Source organism: Solanum tuberosum, unplaced genomic scaffold (genome assembly GCF_000226075.1).
Source record: "Solanum tuberosum cultivar DM 1-3 516 R44 unplaced genomic scaffold, SolTub_3.0 scf00651, whole genome shotgun sequence".
Lineage (NCBI taxonomy): Eukaryota > Viridiplantae > Streptophyta > Magnoliopsida > Solanales > Solanaceae > Solanum > Solanum tuberosum.
The window spans coordinates 100,563-108,401 of record NW_006239589.1 but is presented as its reverse complement, the minus strand read 5'-3'; the positions used below and the strand labels follow the sequence as shown (position 1 = coordinate 108,401).

The window sequence follows — 7,839 nt, the reverse complement described above, 5'->3', positions numbered from 1 at the left end:
TATCTCAAAGTGGGATGCCTCGGAGGAATCATTTCCCTTGCTTGAAACACTTGTTATAAAAAAGTGTGATGACCTTGAGGAGATCCCACTTAGCTTTGCTGATATTCCATCATTGAAACAGATTAAGTTGATTGGGTCTTGGAAAGTATCTATGGAGGCTTCAGCTGTGAGAATTAAGGTAGAAGTCGAAGAGATTGAAGGATGTGACCGTATAGACCTCGTCAAAGAATACTGAAGTCTATTTTGTTGCTAGCTCATTCTGTTATATTGTAACACTAGTAGTGTTTGCTATGTTTGTTTTGATTGATCAAGTCTTTTTTATGTATGATATGATTGGAGACAAATATATATCAGATCGTCTTTCACTAATTTCGTGTTTTTATGCAGCTTTATAATTTTGACCAATTTCTCTCCACTTACATCTTCATAGCTCAATACACATCAACCATGTTGTTGTTGTTGTTGTTGAGTACTTCTTGATTTTCTAATTTGATGAACATCCGAAAATTTTTAAGGTTAAACTGCTTCTTGTTGCTGTAGGTGCAATGTTGAAGGATCTCTTTATTATGTGTTCAGGTGCCTCTTTTAGAAGTTGAAATTCATACAGAATGAAGCTAATAAATTTGTTCTTGTCATTTATCGATCATTTGGACTTTGCAACATATGAACTTAAGATATAGTAAAAATATAGTATGTGTCATAATTTGTACAATCGAATGCACAAATTCATGAAGCCATTAGAGAGAATAGAAAGCTTGAAGAAGAAGATATTTTGTGGAATGATTCTGTATATACATTCAGCTCAACTGAGCACTATTTATACATGAACAAAAGTAGCATTTTCTCTAACCGACTAACTACTTTGTAACAACTAATATGACAGCTGGAATAACTAAATTAACACTAACTAATTGAGTCAACTAACTAACTATCAGTAACAACTCACTTTATACAATATGCCTATCTACAACTACTATTAATCAACATACATTTTAATACTTCCCCTCAAGCTGGAGGGTCAAGAATGTTATACACTCCAAGCTTGCCAAGCAAGTGTGTGTGTTGAATGCTAGTGAGACTTTTAGTTAGTAAGTCAGCTTGTTGTTCCTTAGTGTTCACATAGACAGCCTTGACTGTGCCTTCTTTGATCTTGTCCCTAATAAAGTGACAATCAATCTCAATGTGCTTCGTCCTCTCATGGAAGATGGGATTTTCAGCAATTTGGATTGCTGATTTGCTGTCACTAAATATATTGATTGGTGTATTAATCTGCACACTCAATTCTTGAAACAACCCTTTCAGCCAAGTCAGTTCTGCCACAGCTGCAGCTAGACTTCTATACTCAGCTTCTGCTGAGCTTTTGGACACTGTTTGTTGTTTCTTAGATTTCCAGGAGATCAGAGAGTTTCCGAACTTGACAGCAAAACCAGTAACAGACCTTCTAGTGTTTGGACACGAAGCCCAATCAGAATCACACCAACAAGTGAGTTGCTGAGTGACTCCAGATTGTAATAGTATGCCCTGTCCTAGTGAATTTTTTAGATACCTTACTGTCCTCAATGCAGCCTCCCAGTGAGATCTCTTTGGCATCTGCATAAATTGACTTAAGGTCTGAACTGAGAAACTAATATCAGGTCTTGTTATAGTCACATAAAGTAACTTCCCAATTAGCCTCTGATATGCATTGGCATCAGACAATAGTTCATCTCCTGTGCTATTAGTTGCCTCATCATACTCCCTTGTTGTGAGTTTTTGATTGACTTCCAAAGGAGTAATTGCTGGTTTTGATCCACTCAGTCCCATTTCAGAAATGAGTTCCAACACATACTTCCTTTGATTCAACAGTACACCTCTTGTAGACCTCATGATTTCAATGCCAAGGAAATATTTCAGCTCTCCTAAGTCCTTCATCTTGAACTTGTGATTTAGGATCTGTTTGGCCTTCTCAATCAGAGTGATGTTACTACCAGTGATCAGTAAGTCATCAACATATACAAGCACAATGACAATATCAGTCTGTTCCTTCATAGTGAATAAGGAATAATCATGATTGCTTTGTGAAAAACCTGCATTCACCAATGCTTCAGTTAGTTTAATATTCCACTGCCTTGAGGCTTGTTTCAATCCATACAATGACTTCAGCAGTTTACACACTCTTGTCTCTCCCTGCCGTCTAAATCCTTCTGGCATCTCCATATATACCTCTTCCTCAAGATCACCTTGAAGGAAGGCATTATAAACATCCATCTGAAACATATTCCAACCTCTAGAAGCAGCTAAAGCTATAACAGATCTCACTGTTACCATTTTTGCTACAGGAGAGAAAGTGTCATGGTAATCTAAGCCTTCTCTTTGACTATAACCTTTTGCCACCAACCTTGCCTTAAATCTTTCCACATCACCACTTGCTTTATATTTGATTTTGTAAATCCACTTAGATCCCACTGTGTTCTTTCCTGCTGGAAGTGATACAATTTCCCATGTTTTGTTTTCTTCTAAGGCTAGCACTTCTTGCTTCATAGCCTCTATCCACCTAGGGTCCTTTGTAGCCTCTTGAAATCTCTGTGGCTCCACTAATTTAGAGACTTTGGTTAGGTAGCACTGGTATTTAGGGGATGTCTTCTCATAAGAGATATAATTTCCCATAGGGTGTACTAGTGCTTCTTTTTTTCTGGACAGCATAGTCTTTCATCCATATGGGCTCCTTTAAAAGTCTATGGGATTTTCTGATGTATGGTGCAGTTGGTTGTTCAACATGATGAGCATCAGCAATCACCTGAGCTTGAGCTTCAATCATAGCATTGTCCTGTGTATCATCAGCCACAAACACATGCTCAACAGTCATAGCATCAGTATCTTGTGTGTTATCAGCCACAAGTGCATGATCATTAGTCATAGTGTCAACATTTTTAGTCTCTGGGATTACAGCTCCACCAGATTCAATAAGCTCTGCAGGAGGCTCTACAGGTGTTAGAGGAGAAAATTGCACCAGCTCTTGTTCAATGAACATGTGATTCTCCTGTGTAGCTGCAGATGGTTTGTTCCTGAAAGGAAATATGGTTTCTCTAAATTGAACATCCCTGCTAACAAAGAAAAGGTTAGTGTTGAGGTCCAATAGTAAATATCCCTTTTGTGTCTCAGAGTATCCCATAAAAACTGCCTCCCTTGCTCTTTCTGCAAACTTGTCATGCTTGACTAAGTTTGTAGCAAAGCAGAGGCAACCAAATACTCTTAGATGATCAATGTGATTTTTCATCTTGTACAGGACTTCATAGGGAGTATGGCCTTGTAACACAGTGGATGGAAGTCTATTAATGAGGTACACTGCAGCCTTCACACATAGACCCCAGTATCTTATGGGAATATCAGCTTGGAACCTCAAAGCTCTGGCTGTGTCCAAGATGTGTCTGTGTTTTCTTTCAACCCTGCCATTTTGTTGTGGTGTGTGTACACAACTACTTTGGTGCACAATCCCATGTTGACTCAACAACTCATTACATTTGGAATTAAAAAATTCAGTGCCATTATCTGACCTTATGACTTTGACAGCAACATCAAATTGAGTTTTTATCATAGACAAAAAATCTTGTAATACTACTACAACATCTGACTTGAACTGTAATAAGAACACCCAAGTAAATCTGCTATGATCATCAACAATAGTGAGGAAATATGATTTCTTATCAAGAGTAGTAGTTTTATAGGGTCCCCAAAGGTCTAAATGTACAAGTTGAAATGGAAAGTCACTACATGAGTCACTAGTTGAGAACTTCAACCTAGATTGTTTAGCCCTTGGGCATACTGAACAATTTTCATGTACTAGACTATTACATTTGCTCTTCATCACTGCTATATCTATCCCTTTAATGACTGACAAAGATGGATGTCCAAGTCTCATATGCCATAGATGATAGTTTCCAGAAGTGGTATCCACTGTTGCTGTCATATTTATTCCTGTAGAGTACTTGTTTATTTGTTTCATTTGTCTCTCACCTCCTGATCTGAAGATGTACAAGCCACATTTTTCTTTACCAATCCCCCTCACCGTGCCACTGGATAGATCCTGAAAGACACAGAAATCAGGGAAGAAGGAAACAGAACATGATAATTCCTTGGTTAACCTGGAGACTGATAATAGGTTGAACCTAAAATCAGGTACAAACAGGACATTCCTTATGACTGACTCATCAAACATATTGGTCTCTCCTATGTGTGTGATATCAGCCTTACCACCTGTAGGCAAGTATATTTTGTCATTGCTGAAATTTCCTACTTCCTCAGATCTCAACAGGTTTTCTAAACTAGCTGTGATGTGGTGAGTAGCACCAGAGTCGACTATCCATTCACTATGTGGAATGTATGAATGGAAACATGTGATAGTACCTGATGAATTTGCTGCCTGCTGGCCATCTATAGCATTCTTGCTCAACATATGCAGGATTTGTTGATACTGCGTTTCAGTGAAGTATTGGCCCTTTGCATCTCCTGAAGCCTTTCCTCCAGTGAAGTGACTACCCTGGATGTTTGCTCCAGCTGGAGTGCCTACACCACATGCATTATTCACATGTGCAAAAGGTTGAGTGTTGTTATATTTACCATTGACAAAGAGTTGATTCTGAGCAGGTGAATGGTTGTAGTTTCCTCTAGCATTTTGATTTCCAGTTCCTTCTCCAGAGTTGTATCTGCCTCTAGGTTTGAAATCATCAGGATAACCAATTATCTTCCAGCATTGCTCCTTTGTATGACCTCTCACATGACAATGTTCACATCTGATAATAGGTTTTTTTCCTCTGTACCCTGGATCTCTGCCAGCTTGTAGTCTTATCCTGCTTCAAATACTTAGCCTTTCCTGTGATTGTTGCCTATCAGGTTTACAGTTGCCTTTGAATTTAAAGAAGCTGGTACTAAGAGGGAGTAATATAGAAAGTGCGATTCCCGTCATTGCAGGACTACCAAGCCTGGAGTATCTCCAATTATGGAACTCAAATTATTTTCAATCAGAAGAGTGGAGCCTCGGAGATATCACATTCCATAAACTTAAGTTGTTGAAAATGGTGTTCTTACGTATCTCAAGGTGGGATGCCTCAGATGAATCATTTCCCCTGCTTGAAACACTTGTTATGAAAAAGTGCACTGAGCTAGAGGAGATCCCCCTTAGCTTTGCCGATATTCCATCATTGAAACAGATTAAGTTGATTGGATCCTGCAAAGAATCTCTGGTGGCTTCAGCTATGAAAATTAAGGAAGAAGTCGAAGCTATTGAAGGATGCGACCGTCTTAACCTCGTAAAAGAACAGTCAGATTGGGGAGAATTTTGATAGCTAATTGTTGCAGCCATGCTCATCCTCTTATATTGTAACACTAGTACTGATTGTTAAGTTTGTTTTGATTGATCAACTCTTTTTATGATTGGAGATAAATATATATCAGATGGTCTTTCACAACCTGTCAAATCATTGTTCCATTTCTATAATCTTTCACCAGGTAATGGGCATGATCTTGGTCATTTCTAGTTATCTTTAGCAAAAACAGTTATCTCTTTCGAAATGACATTTTTGGCTACGATTCTTGCAATATATTAGCTACTAAAAAAAAAATTCTCTTGTATGGGTAGTTGGTTCGTGGTTCAACTAACATGCACAATCATTTCACTCCCGAGTTGTTAACTTCGGACCAAAGAACCGGCATTAAGACACCAATTCTAGCCTACCTAAAATAGACCGAAATCAAAACTCATTATTAAGTACATCTTTTTGAAGTGCAATTTCTGATATTTTTTACATGATCAAGTGTCTAGTGCAGTTTTTTTTTTTGTTGCTTTTTAAAAATAAAAATAAAAATAGGAGACTTCCTGATGTTTGAGATTAAACTTTTTTCATTATTTTCATCAAAGTTATTAAGAAAATTATTAAATACTTGACGGAGATTAAAATCTTAACTTTTGGCAAACTTGCAAGACTCAAATTATTCAATGCATACTTAAAAGGACTATTTTGAATCTTTCTCAAACATAAGGGATCATTTTTGTCGCTTAAAAAATATTGTGTATTTCAGTTCTCCCTTAGCAATGTTCTACCCTGGAAAATTGTAGAAGAAAAGTGTTGAGAGAATTCATCAGAGAAATCCAATGTGGGAGTGTTTCACTCCTCAATGTGGGACTTTATTACGTCACGAATTCAAATTGGATCGGGATCAAACGTGGATACCGAACACTGGATGGGAAACAAAAAAATATATGTAGTACGACATGAAATGAATAAATAAGGGGATTTGGCCCTTAAGAACCAAAAAAATCAATGTTTTGTATTATGATTGGACCTGTCCTGAGAACAGACTCCATTCACAAAATATATGGAAGAATTATCACCACTCCTTTTTTATCCTTGTTTGATTTATGACATATGATTTATCCTTTTTTCAATTATGTTTTTTTCAAAAAATATAAAAACTTATTCAAGTTTATATTTTGTAAAAAAAACAAATCATTATTTTCAGTTTTACAAAAATAAACTCATGTTCGACGTGAATAGATTGTCCGTCGTATCATGTGAAAGAATTACTAGTTACTACTATTGTTGACTAGTGGATTTTTATAAGTTTATGTACATTTGAAAGTTAAAAGAAACATAAATATATGTAATTCATCGATGTGATGCTTTAGATATTATGATATCTTGTTTACGAACGATGATTTACTCATTCGATAAGATTGCATAAGAATTGATTTTCATAGTTTTCACAACTTGTGTATTTTCATATTTATGAGAAAAAATATAACTTCATGTCCGACCCAATACCCAACCATAAAATCCCTTAATTATATGGTAAGCAAGTATCATAGAAGTGTATAGCTTAAGTATGAAACTAACAAACCACATAAATTTTTGGGGGATTTTCCGAAAGAGTCATCTGGTGTGAAGTATGAAGTATAATAATTTTGAGATAAAATATAGAATTATTTTATCCTGCGTTTGGTTGGAGGCATATTAGGTACGTAGTCCTTGGATTATGTATCCCATCATTTATATCATAGTGATGGAATATATAATTAATTATGATCCCATATACATAATGAAATAACGTATTCCGGGATAATAACTCTCGAAACAACTTGTTCCAACCAAACAACCCCTAAAGAAAAAGGCAAATAATATAGGTGTATTATTGAGTCATTTTACAGCTACCACCTAAAGCAACTTGCTACTACAATTCATCTCTTGTTAGGTATAAGAATTATTAGAGAGAGAGAGCAGAAGACTCTTCCTTCTTCCTTCAAACCTTCATCCATTTTATTTCAATAAACTTTTTTCTTATTTCACCTATTACGTAAACTTGGAAATATATCTTTGTTGGAATCCAAATCTGAGAAATTGAAGATTCTTGTTTACTAACTGTAAGTCATCTTCTTCATGAATTACTTTTTTCCCATAGATACAGAATTAGAGAGTTGATTTCTCAAATGGTTCACTCAACTATTATTTAGTATCTCATAAAATTGAAAATGAAAGAAAGACGATTTTCTGAGATAATAATTAGTTAAGTGACATTTGACAATATGAAAATGGTACATAAGATGTATAACTTTCACAAGCATTAACATAGCTTCAAACACTAGATATTGAAAGACATGAACCTAATTCCATGAGTTGGTGAACTTGCAGGAATTTTTCTGCAGAAAATGAATGAAAATGAAATTGAGGAAATGTTAGATCACCTAAGAAGGATCAAAATTGAAGGTAACCTGAGTACCTACATGATTTGGGATATTCAGGATCTTGAAATTGTGCTAAGAGTTTTTAGAACCTTTATAAAGTATCATGTTCTTTTACCTGATTGTTT

The 7,839-nt window shown here is 36.0% G+C and overlaps 1 protein-coding gene and 1 pseudogene across 1 annotated transcript in view; both read left to right on the top strand.

Annotated features, from left to right (window-relative positions):
• The window catches only part of LOC102587583 (putative late blight resistance protein homolog R1A-3), a 55,679-nt pseudogene that overhangs the window by 16,246 nt on the left and 31,594 nt on the right, over positions 1 to 7,839 (top strand).
• The window catches only part of LOC107058851 (putative late blight resistance protein homolog R1B-11), an 11,820-nt gene that overhangs the window by 1,167 nt on the left and 2,814 nt on the right, over positions 1 to 7,839 (top strand). The gene's annotated exons all lie outside the window — the stretch shown is intronic.